The 13,168-nt window shown below is 40.4% G+C and overlaps 1 protein-coding gene across 6 annotated transcripts in view; it reads left to right on the forward strand.

Moving 5' to 3' along the window:
* AKAP6 (A-kinase anchoring protein 6) overlaps window positions 1-13,168 on the forward strand; it is a 503,026-nt gene that overhangs the window by 232,326 nt on the left and 257,532 nt on the right. The window lies entirely within an intron of this gene.

Raw genomic sequence — 13,168 nt, forward strand, 5'->3', positions numbered from 1 at the left:
ACATGAATGGAATGTTGTGGTCATCCTCATTGATTTTTGATTTGTTTGTTCTAACCCCAGAATAGCTTACCATTCCCAGTGTTAACGCCTTATAGAAATAGACCAGAAGTTTCCAATTTTGGGGGGAATCTTTGTTTTTCTTTGGTCTTTCTCCTTTTTGAGGCCTCTGGCTAATAACCATGCTTCCTATACTGTGTACCACCCATGGGTTCTGAGATGGGGAGATGATATTTTGGGTAATCTGTACATTTATTTATTTATTTATTTATTTATTTATTTATTTATTTATGTTTTGAGGGCCAGAGAGTGTGTGCACACACACAGGGGCAGGTTGAGGGGGCAGGGGGAGGGGCAGAGGGAGAGGGAGGGAGAGAATCTTAAACAGGCTCCATGCCCAGTGCAGAGCCCAACACAGGCCTCTATCATCACCTGGGCCTAAATCAAGAGTCAGTAGTTTAAGTGACTGAGTCACCCATGTGCCCCAAATCTGTACTTTTAGAATGGATTCTTAGATGAAATCTTTGAGGACAGATGTCAAAATTCTCAGGACTGAGCTCCATAATTGAAGCTGTGATTTAAGACACTGGATAATAGTATAGTACACATGGACAGGCTAACCTGGAGGAAGCAAATGAAGGTGCGTGAAATGAAGGAAAAGTTAATGGCAATATATAATAGTATATATTAATATATACTTTTTAATATAGAAACGTATGTTAATGATTATTTTTACCAAGAATCTTTGTATCCAATTCTCACAGTAACCCTAATATTAACCCCATTGTATGAATAAGGAGACTGAGGCTGGGAGAGACCAGGCAGCCTGCTCTGGAGCCCATATATTAACTAAATATTCCCATTCCTCAGTAAGGAAGTGATCAATATATACTGCATGTAAATACTGTAGTATTATGAAAAAAAATGGTATCAGTGGAGCCAGGATTTGCCTGGGAAGTTCTTGTGAAGTGCCAAGGCTTCAGTGGAGTTTTGAAGGGAATGCCAGGATTAAGACAGAGGGGCGCCTGGGTGGCACAGCGGTTAAGCGTCTGCCTTCGGCTCAGGGCGTGATCCCGGCGTTACGGGATCGCCCCACGTCAGGCTCCTCTGCTGGGAGCCTGCTTCTTCCTCTCCCACTCCCCCTGCTTGTGTTCCCTCTCTCACTGACTGTCTCTATCTCTGTCAAATAAATAAATAAAATCTTTAAAAAAAAAAAAAAAAAGACAGAGAGAAGGGCAGTGGGTATTTCAGGTAGGAGGAGCATAAGCCAAAACACAGAGGGGGGATCTGGGAGTGAGCATGTTTATGGGGGTTGGGGGGTACAGAGAGCTGTCCTGACTGAAAGGTCTGTGAACAGAGAGCAGTGAAAGTTCCCATACATATAATGGAGCTGGTTGCTACAAGGCCCTGAAGGCCAGTACAAGGCAGTTAGAATGTGTTCACCCAGCTCCCGTGGCAACTTCTCTGCGAGTGACTGAGAGTAGTAATAAAACCCACAATAACTAATGCTTCTTGGGCTCTTATTTTGTGCTTGGCTCTGTGATAAGATCTTCACATGCCTTATTCTATTTAAGTCCTCGGGGGAGGTAGGACTTTTTTAGATGAAGAGGCCAAGGCAGAACAGGGTTAGAAAACTTGCTTTAGGCCTCACAGCTAGTAATTACAGAGTAAGCATTTGAACCCAGAACGAGCACACTGAAAGCACTGTAGGTCATGGCCTCCAGTAGCCTTTCTAGAAGATTTAGTTGACAGTAACAGGAAGGAGGTCATGGCAATTGTGATGGTGGCCAGGGCAAAGATAACTGGCCTGTGGCAGCCAGTGTGAGGGACTGCTGTGATGTGGGACAGGCATGGGTGGGGAGGGCTGTTGAAGAAAGCAGGATCCAGAAAACTGGTTCCAGGCCTTGCTCAGTCATTAAAGCCTGGAGAGGCCCATGGCTAATCCTGTTTCATTCTGGGCCTTGTTTCTTCTTTTTAAATAGAGATGTTTTAAGCAGATGATGGCCACAGTACCACCTTCCAATGGTAGCAGGTTTTGTTTCCATTATTCTGCAAGGACGAAGCCAAGTGTCCAGCCTCTGGGCACTGTTGTATCTTTAATAGAAGAAAGTGTTTGGATGGGTAGCTGGCTTGAGGTGGAGGTGAGGCAGGTAATTTAAAAAAACATACATTGATATTGATTATATGATAAAACTGTTAAGAGGAAGTGTCTTGTAGGCAGTTGGAAATACCATCCTGGAGTTGGGATATGAAGTAAAGGCTAAAGGAAGAGTAAGCCCCTTGGGTCAGTCCAACCTCCCTTTATCACTTCAGTGGCGCAGCTGCCAACCCCCAGGTCAGTTGACCTTGGATATCACACTCTAGCTTTGATCTATTTATAGTGACCCAGAGAACCTATTCTACCTGCAAATATAACATAATAAGAGAAGGTGTTATTTAATATCTTCTTTGCATCAAGCATCTACTAGGCAGTTTACCTGCAGTAATTTTCTCACAGGATTCTCAAACAGCCCTACAAGGTAGGTTTTATTATCCAAAATGGACCACTTCTCTTCCCCCCAGTGTTCCCGCTCTGGTGCTAGCCTCCTGACTGGTCTCTCTGCTCCCATCCTGCTCCTATTACAGTCTGTTTCTAGCACAGCAGCCAAAATGATCCTTTTGAAACAGATCATATCACCCCTCTGCTCAAAACCCTGCAACAGCTCCTGTTGCATTCAGAAGCCCTAAGTAGACTGTTCCTGTGATTTCCTCTCTGACCTGATTTCTACCTGCTCTTCCTCATGCTCACTTCACCCATTCCCACTGGCCTCTTTGCTGTTCCCAGAACAGGCTGGGCATGCCCATGCCTTTAGGATCTTTGTCAGTTCCCTCTGCCTGCACTCTTTCCATCAGATGCTCTCATTTCTAATTTTTTAAATTTCTTCTGAGCCTGCTGAAATACTAACTTCTCAGGGAAGCCTACTCTGACCACCTTTTGAAAGGTATAACCCAGGGGGTGCCTGGGTGGCTCAGTCCTTTGGGTGCCTGACCCTTGGTTTCTGTTCAGATCATGATCTCAGGGTTGTAAGATCAGCGTTCTCTCTCTCTCTCCCTCTCTTGACCCCCCTTTCTCTAAAATAAATGTATCTTTAAAAAAAAAATAAAAGGTATAACCTAAACCTTTTTATTTTTTCTATAGGTCTCACTGTATTCTGTCATTTTATATAATTCTGTTTAGTATGCTTATTGTTTTAGTATGTTTACGGTTTCCCCCTGCTAGAATGGGAGCTCTGTGAGGGAAGGAATATTTATCCGTTTAGTTTGCTAATGAATCTAACATACCTCTAATGGTGCCTGGCACATAGTAAGTGCTCAATAAAGACTGTTGAATGAATGAATGAATCCCCTTTTTAAAGTGGATGAAACTTATTGCATGGAGCACTGGGTGTTATATGCAAATAATGAATCATGGAACATTACATCAAAAGCTAAGGATGTACTGTATGGTGACTAACATAGCATAATAAAAAACTATTATTAAAAATAAAAAAATAAAGGGATGAAACTGAGTGCAGAGAGATGAAATCACTTTTTCTAGGCTGCCCAACTAATAAGTCATGTGCTTCATGTGCTTTACCCTTCCCACTAGATAAAGTCTTGAGAATGGATGAATTCCCTGAGAGAATGAGGATAGATGGAGAAGAGAAGAGGGGTGGGAACTGAGACTCTAAGTTGTAGCCCAGTTATGAGGCAAGGACAAGGGAGAGGTCCACTCAGCAGAGAGGATTCTTTTTATTTTTTAATTTTTTATTATGTTATGTTAGTCACCAGACAGTACATCATTAGTTTTTGATGTAGTGTTCCATGATTCATTGTTTGTGTATAACACCCAGTGTTCCATGCAATACGTGCCCTCCTTAATACCCATCACCGGCCTATCCCAATCCCTCACCCCCCTCCCTGAAACCCTCAGTTTGTTTCCCAGAGTCCATAGTCTCTCGTGGTTCATTCCCCCTTCTGTTTACCACCCCCCCTTCATTCTTCCTTCCTTCTCCTACCGATCTCCCTGCTATTCCTTATGTTCCATGAGTGAAATCATATGATAATTGTCTTTCTCTGCTTGACTTATTTCACTTGCATAATCTCCTCCAGTCCTGTCCATGTTGCTGCAAATGTTGGGTAATCGTTCTTTCTGATGGCTAATATTCCATTGTATATATGGACCACATCTTTATCCATTCATCTGTTGAAGGGCATCTGGGCTCCTTCCACAGTTTAGCTATTGTGGACAGTGCTGCTGTGAACATTGGGGTGCATATGGCCCTTCTCTTCACCACGTCTGTATCTTTGGGTTAAATACCCAGTAGTGCAATTGCTGGGTCATAGGGTAGCTCTATTTTTAACTTTTTGAGGGACCTCTACACTGTTTTCCAAAGAGGCTGTACCAACTTGCATTCCCACCAACAGTGTAAGAGGGTTCCCCTTTCTCCACATCCTCTCCAACATTTGTNATCCTCTCCAACAATTGTTGTTTCTTGCCTTGTCTATCTTTGCCATTCTAACTGGCGTAAGGTGGTATCTCAGTGTGGTTTTGATTTGAATTTCCCTGATGGCTAATGATTTTGAACATTTTTTCATGTGTCTGTTAGCCATTTGTATGTCTTCATTGGAAAAGTGTCTGTTCATATCTTCTGCCCATTTTATGATTTGTTTATTTGTTTCTCATGTATTGAGTTTGAGAAGTTCTTCATAGTTCTTGGATACCAGCCTTTTATCTGTAGTTGCATTTGCAAATATCTTCTCCCATTCTGTGGGTTGCCTCTTTGTTTTGATGACTGTTTCCTTTCCTGTGCAGAAACTTTTTATTTTGATGAAGTCCCAAAAGTTCATTTTTTCTTTTGTTTCTCTTGCCTTTGGAGACATGTCATGAAAGAAGTTGCTGTGGCCGATGTCAAAGAGGTTACAGCCTATGTTCTCCTCTAGGATTTTGATGGATTCCTGTCTCACGTCGGGGTCTTTCATCCATTTGGAGTTTATCTTTGTGTATGGTGTGAGAGAGTGGTCAAGTTTCTTTCTTTTGCATGTAGCTGTCCAATTTTCCCAGCACCATTTATTGAAGAGACTGTCTTTTTTCCACCGGATGTTTTTTCCTGTTTTGTCAAAGATTAGTTGACCACAGAGCTGAGGGTCCATTTCCGAAGTCTCGATTCTGTTCCATTGGTCTATGTGTCTGTTTTGGGGCCAGTACCATGCTGTCTTGGTGATCACAGCTTTGTAGTATAGCTTGAAATCAGGCAACGTGATGCCCCCAGCTTTGTTTTTCCTTTTCAACANTTGACCACAGAGCTGAGGGTCCATTTCCGAAGTCTCGATTCTGTTCCATTGGTCTATGTGTCTGTTTTGGGGCCAGTACCATGCTGTCTTGGTGATCACAGCTTTGTAGTATAGCTTGAAATCAGGCAACGTGATGCCCCCAGCTTTGTTTTTCTTTTTCAACATTTCCTTGGCGATCGGGGTCTTTTCTGGTTTCACACAAATTTTAGGATTCTTTGTTCCAGCTCTTTGAAAAATGTCATTGGTATTTTGATCGGGATGGCGTTGAAAGTGTTGCATGGACATTTTAACTATGTTTATTCTTCCGATCCATGAGCATGGAATATTTTTCCATCTTTTTGTGTCTTCTTCAATGTCTTTCATCAGTTTTCTGTAGTTTCTAGAGTATCGATCCTTTACCTCTCAGCAGAGAGGATTCTTGGGTGTTAAGTAAATGGGGAGAGAAGGAATGTAAGATGGATATTAGCTTTGTTCTCGGCAAAAGAGAGATTGAGAAGAATAAGAACAAAGAAAAAGAAGCAAACTTTAGATTTGGTTGAGACAGCCAATGAGGGCAGTAGAGAAAAATGAATTCAGTGCAGGAGTCGAGGTAGAAGCTGGGTTATAGATGATTAGGAAGTGAGAGAATCATTCATAGCTCAAGGAATTGGGTTGAGAAAGCAATATGAGGCAAAAGGGGAAAGCTGAACGTAAAGTCAAATAAAAGTGTCATTTAGAAAAAATTAAAGCTTATTTGAAGGCAGAAAGAAAAGACCCAATAGCAAGAAAGAGTGAGGTGGCTGGGAAGAGTGTATACATGTGGCACATGCTGAGACAAGACGGGAGGAAGTGTAGAATTCCATGGGAAGAATGTTGGCCTGATATGAAAAAGTTATAAAATACTAAAGATTACATCCTGCTTCTGATTCCACTCCTACCAAATGGAGTGTGGTATGTTTCCTTCTCCCTTCATGTACCAAGTTCTCCTGTCTTCTCTCTGAGTCACACAGAATACAGGGTAGAAGGCACATAAAAGCCCATTATCACATTAAGGACTTTATGGGGCTGTGATAGAATCCCTGGGATAACACCTGAGTGACAAGTGTCTTACACACCTTTTAGTTTCCCGTAATTCCCCTCTCCTCACATCTGAGTCTTTCTTATAGTGGGCTGGTTTTGTGAATGTGAAAAGATTTCTTTTTAATTTGTTTTTTTATTCTATAGAAAAATTAATTTCTTTAAATACATAATGTATTCACATGGCTTAGAAACATATATGTTTAAAAATATCCTGGGGCACCCGCGTGGCTCAGTGGGTTAAGCATCTGCCTTCAGCTCAGGTCATGATCCCAGAGTCCTGAAATTGTGCCCCATGTCAGGCTCCCTGCTCAGCGGGGAGCCTGCTTCTCCCTTTCCCTATGCTGCTCCTCCTACTTGGGCTCTCTCACTCTCTGTCTCCTGCCACATAAATAAATAAAATCTTTAAAATAAAGATTTCTTTATTATGGAGAGAAAGAGAGAGCATTCATTGAGTGGGGGGAGGGGTAAAGGGAGGGAGAGACTCTCTGTCTTGCACTTGCTTTCTCTCAAGTAAATAAACAAAATATTTTAAAAATATCCAGTAAAAAACTTTGCCTCCTCCTTATTCCCCATCTTGGGGCCCCACCACATTGAAGGTGATCACTTTTGTTTTAGTTTATATGTCCTGTAGGAAGTTCTTTACACATACACAAGCAAATATGTACTTATTAAACAATATTTTTAAACCTAAGAAACAAGTCACAGCCTACTCTTCTCCACAAATAAAAATTCCTCTGTTAACTCTGTGAGTTCCTAAGGGATGTTCCTTTCCCAATTCTTGGTGGGAGTTGAGGGGATTTTGCTTAAATATGGTTGATTTTCCCAGAACCTGTTGTGTGGATGAAGTAATTGAGCATCTCAAGTCTGAGTGTTCACCTCTAATGGGGCTTCTCCAGGCCTAAAATTGAAAGTGAAAAAAATTAGTCAAGCCATTGAACTCGATTCATCTGTTGTGGAACATTCAAGAAATGGAGTAAAAGCAATGAAGAGAAAGGAGAGGGCGTGTCTGGAGCAGATGAAATCAAACAGAATGGTGAAAGATTAACTTAGTGTGTGGTGTCTTATGTGGTGTAAGTAATAGGGATCAGCAAACTATAGCTTGCCCAGTGCCTAATTTTTAAAATAGCGTTTTCTGGGAACACAGCTGTACTCATCATCAGTGGCTGCTTTTGGGCTGCAGTGACAGAATTGAGTCGTTGTGATGGAGATTGGTAGTTTGTAAAGCCTAAAATATTTACTGTCTGTTACAGAAAAAAATTTGCTGACCCTGCTCTAGAGTAAGGAAGAAGGAAGGAAAATGATTTCTCATCAGCATCTACTATATGCCAGGTTCTGATATAGGTTCTTTCATTTAATTTATAGGACAACCCTGTGGAAGAGCTATTACTGGTCTTGTTTTACTGATGACATATCAGGGACTCCAATGCTAATGACTTGCCCAGGGTCACACTGCTGCTAGTGTAAGAGCTGGAATTCCGACTGAGATGCCAGAACTGACTTGGTTTTCTCCAAAGATATATTCCAGTGCCAGGGAAGTTAGACCATAATCACATATGCAGACTAAATCTATTTAGAAAACCTGCAAACCATTACTAGGTTAGTAAATGAATAGCGTGACTTCTCCCTCATGACCTGAATAGAAATGAACTGCCTAGCGAGTAGCCACTTGTTCAAGGTGAGTAATTATTGATGCCAGATTAAGAGCTGTATGAGTCCTAGCAGGGCTGGCAGAATGCCGTGCAGCCTGGTGGCACCTCAGCGAAGCATCTCAGGAGATCTGTTCTTTGGGATGTAGTGCAATGTCTACTTCTCACATCACAGGCTTCCTGCTCACATAAGTTCTCAAAGCTCATCCTGGAAGACATTACTCCATTAGGTTGGACTCATTGGTACCAAGTTGATGGATACATGACATAGCTGATCCCTTTTCTCTCCAGCAACCAATGTCTTCAAATGCCATGTTATGGCATTTCCACTATAGTTCAGTGACTCAACTATTGTTCGCATTTTATCTTCAGGACATCTATAACCTGATTTTAAAAACTTCTTTGGTGCCAGCTAAGGACGTCTTTGCACATAAGTTATTTCATATTCAGTGCAGCAAATACTTAGGTGAGTGCTTGCTCTTTGTAACTAGGCTATGTATTATCACAGTCAAGTCTGTGGTAGCAGCTCAAAAGCGGCCACCATTGCTGCTGGGAACTGGTAGGTACCATTATGAGTAATATGAATGAGGAAGAGATTTGGTCCTGGGATTAACTTGGCACTGATTTCTTTTTCCAAGAGATAAAATGGGTATCTTTTACCCTCATTTTGACTGTATGTTGACACACCAATGATACCACACTGATGACAGCAATCATTAAAGAAATAGCATGTTGTCCTGAGTTCTTTTCCTTTTCTTTTTTCATTGTGGTAAAAAGCACATAGTGTAAAACTTGCCATTTTAACAGTTTTTAAGTGTACAATTCATTAGTGCTAAGTATATTCACATTGTTGGGGTGCCTGGGTGGCTCAGTTGGTTAAGTGCCTGACTCTTGATTTCACCTCAGGTTGTGATCTCAGGGTCATGAGATTGAGCCCTACACTGGGCTCTACACTGGGCGTGGAGTTTGCTTAAGATTCTCTCTCTCTCTCCTTTTGCCTCTCCCACATTCCACTAGCGTGCACATGCTCACTCACTCTCTCAAAAAAAAAAAAAAAAAGCATATTCACATTGTTGTGAAACAGATCTCCCTAACTTTCCCATTGTGCAAATCTGAAACTCTGTACCCACTAAACAGAAACTTCCTTTTCCTCCCTCTTCCCCAGTCCTGGTAATCACCGGTCTGCTCTCTGTTTCTATGAATTTGAATATTTTAGGTACCTGATGTAAGTAGAATTATACAGTATTTGTCTTTTTGTGACTGGTTGATTTCACATAGTGTAATGTCTTCAAGGTTCATCCATGTTGTAGCATGTGACAGGAGCTCCTTCCTTTTTAAGGCTGAATAATAATCCATTGTGTGTCTATACCATATTTTGTTTTTCTCTTCATCTGTGGATGGATATTTGGCTTGCTTCCACCTCTTGGCTATTGTGAACGGTCCTGTTATGAACATGGTTGTGCAGGTATCTCCTTGAAACTTTTGAAACTCAGCTCTCAAGTCTTTTGGGTATATATCCAGAAATGGGATTGCTGGATTACATGGTAGTTCTATTTTTAATGCTTTGAGGAACCTCCATACCATTTACCATAGCAGTTGCTCCATTTATAATCACACCAATAGTGTACAAGAGTTCCAGTTTCTCCACATCCTTGCTGCCATTTTTAAAAAATAGTAACCATCCTTAGGGTGTGAGATAGTATCTCTTGTGGATTTTATTTACATTTCTCTGATGATCAGTAATGTTGAGGCATCTTTTCATTTGTTGGCCATTTGTATATCATCACTGGAGGAATATCTATTCAAATTCTTTTTCTGTTTTTTAATTGGGTTATTTGATGTTTTGTTGTTCAGCTATAGGAGTTCTTTGTATATTTTGGATATTAACCCTTTATTATATATATGATTTGAAAAGATTTTCTCCTGTTCTGTAGGTTGCCTTTCTACTCTCATGAATGAATCTTTTGATGCACAAAAGTTTTTAAGTATGACGTAGTCATGTTTGTCTATTTTTGCTTTTGTTTCCTGTGCTTTTGGTGTTATATCTAAGAAATCATTGCCAAGTTCAATGTCATGAAAATTTTCCTCTATGTTTTTTGTAGGNTAGGAATATCTATTCAAATTCTTTGTTTTTTAATTGGGTTATTTGATGTTTTGTTGTTCAGCTATAGGAGTTCTTTGTATATTTTGGATATTAACCCTTTATTATATATATGATTTGAAAAGATTTTCTCCTGTTCTGTAGGTTGCCTTTCTACTCTCATGAATGAATCTTTTGATGCACAAAAGTTTTTAAGTATGACGTAGTCATGTTTGTCTATTTTTGCTTTTGTTTCCTGTGCTTTTGGTGTTATATCTAAGAAATCATTGCCAAGTTCAATGTCATGAAAATTTTCCTCTATGTTTTTTGTAGAAGTTTTATAGTTTTAGGTCTTTGATTTCTCCTTTATTTTATCTCAATGTGATTACCTCTCATCTTTTAAGGATCTCACCCCAGGCTTTTTTGTAAGCTAGGACACAGCTTCATAGGTGGAGCCAAGTCATCTTCTGGGATTTGTCCTTTAAAAAAAAAACAACAACAACAACAACACTTGGAGTCATTCTTTTTAAAAAGTCTCATCTGGGCATTATTTATTTGATTTTGATTTGAGATTTGAATAAGTCTCATTTGAAATACAGCTTTATCTTTCTTTATTCATCCCAGAGTAACTTACTGTTAAATATATAGTCAAGGTCTGCCATAAATTCAGTTCTCACTCACTTTTGATATTTCTTTTATACCGCCCGTGTACCAGTTTTCCTAGAGTTGGTAGGGTAGTAGTTTTCTCTTAGGTGTTGATAATGATCTCCTAACAGCATCTTATCAGAGAAGAATCATTTAAGGTTATTGGATTCCACTGTTTTTCACTGCCATTTCATTTTGTATAGGCTTTTCCCTTATGATAACTTTTTCCTTCAGTTGCTAGTCATCCTCTTGTCCCTGATTTCCTTCTCTTCCTTGTGTCTTCTCTCCCATTCTTTTTCTTTAATTTTTTCTGGACCAGATAGTTTTCACTTTCTGGATCTGTTTTCCCTTTTTCTTTCCCCAAGAGTATCTTCTCCTCTTTCCTTCTATTATTGTCTTAGAAATTCTGAGATTCCAAATATGAGAGCACTGTGGGTTGGCTCTTCACCATCATTCATGCTTGAACTTGTTCCTTTTAGCGCACTGCTTAGTCTTAGAAATATGTATGCAGAGAGTTGAGGAATTGTTTAGATGCAAGAATAAAGAAAATAAGAATTTAGTTTAAATATTAAGGAAAAAAACCAAATTCTTAAAGAATTGGGCAGACTCGGCTTTGTAGTTAAAATTGGGAGATTCAGAAGTCCAAAAGGATCACAAATTGAACATGTGTTGATAGTACAGATGATTATTCAACAAAAGGTAAATATTAATAGAATGGTGTAGGAACTCTGTATACTCTTCTTTATTTATACCATGCACAATCTAAATTTTTGTCTTAGGTTCTGGACTTAGAAGCTGAGAGAGCTGTGACAGCATAGTTCAAGGCTCTGTGCTTATTACATAAGATAATATTTGGCAAATACCAAGTGGAAAGTCATTCACTGGGAGAGCAGAGGAAGGCAGATGATAACAAGTATAGCTAGACCAAGCATCACAGAAGAGGGACTACTTGAGCTAGGTCTTGAATGGCGAGTGAAATTTAGATAGAGATGAGGAGGTGTGGAAGGTTAGTGACAGAAGCTTTGGCATAAGCCAAGGTCGAGGGCAAGAATATGTAAAGTATATTTGGGAAGGAGTAAAGAGAGATGCTTGGTGTTTTGGGGTATATGCTAAACTGCTAGAAACAAAGAGACCCCAAAATATAATAAGATACAAATATATGTACATATATATATTTTTGTAAATAACAAGAGGTAGGCAGATAGTCCAGGAAGAGGCCATCTAGGGATCCCGGTGCCTTCTCCCAGTTCCTCTTCTGTGGCTCAACTGTTCTATCAGCATTCCAGCTTATCAGAGAAGGGAAGTGGAGAGCAGCCACCTTTCTGCTCACACATCTGATCTGGAAGTTGCGCATTTTGTCTGTTCACATCCCATTGGCCCAGACTTTGCCACATGGCATCACCTAACTGCAGAGGAGTTTGGGAAATGAGCCTCTAGACTAGGAACATTGGGAGGCAGACATCTGCATAGAATAGTTTGTTGTAGGACCAAAGTATGATGGACTTTGAATTCCAAATGTTTGCATAATACAAACACAAAATAAATACCTGCCCAATGAATCCATGAATAAAAGAATAAGTGAGTGAGGGAGGGAATGAACGAATTGTTCGATTTGAACTTTATCCCCTAGACCAGGAGCTACAAGCTAAAATGCCTCGGAGAGTTCAGACAGATCACATAAATGAGTCACTCAGCCAGGGACAAATGGGGAGGGACAGGAACTGAACAACTGGAGGGTAAGTGCCATGTCTAAGGGCAAGTGAGTGTTGTACTCTAATGTGGACCCTGTGTGGCAAGATCTTACAAGTCTTAAAAAAGTAGGAAATCTGGGTTTTATGTGACATCTCCCAATTTTTAAAATGTTGGGCCTGAACAATTTTAAAACAGGCCAAATAAAACATATGTGTAGGATAGATTTGGCCTTCAAGTCACTAATTTGCAATCTTTATGAAAATGAGAAACTACTTAAAAAAATTTTTTTAAAGATTTTATTTATTTATGTGACAGAGAGACAGCCAGCGAGAGAGGGAACACAAGCAGGGGGAGTGGGAGAGGAGGAAGCAGGCTCCCACCGGCGGAGCCCGATGTGGGACTCGGTCCCGGTCCCGGAACGCCGGGGGATCACGTCCTGAGCTGAAGGCAGACGCTTAACGACTGCACTACCCAGGCGCCCCCACTACTTAAAATTTTTGGCCCGGAAAATTGATATAGTTTAAGAAGGTTAATCTGATTGCGGGGCACTTGCCTGGATATGTCACTTGCAAAGGTGGTTCTCTGTTGAGGCTGCTCGTTATCATTACTGGAAAGATTTGAAAAAAATCCCAACCTCAGGCTCCACCCCAGACTAAATCAGGATCTCAACAGTCAGGTAATTTTAAGAGCTCTTCAAACAATTATGATGTGCAGGCAAGGTTGGGAGCTAGTCCTC

The sequence above is a fragment of the Ailuropoda melanoleuca genome, chromosome 20 (assembly GCF_002007445.2).
Source record: "Ailuropoda melanoleuca isolate Jingjing chromosome 20, ASM200744v2, whole genome shotgun sequence".
In the NCBI taxonomy this organism is placed as follows: Eukaryota; Metazoa; Chordata; class Mammalia; order Carnivora; family Ursidae; genus Ailuropoda; species Ailuropoda melanoleuca.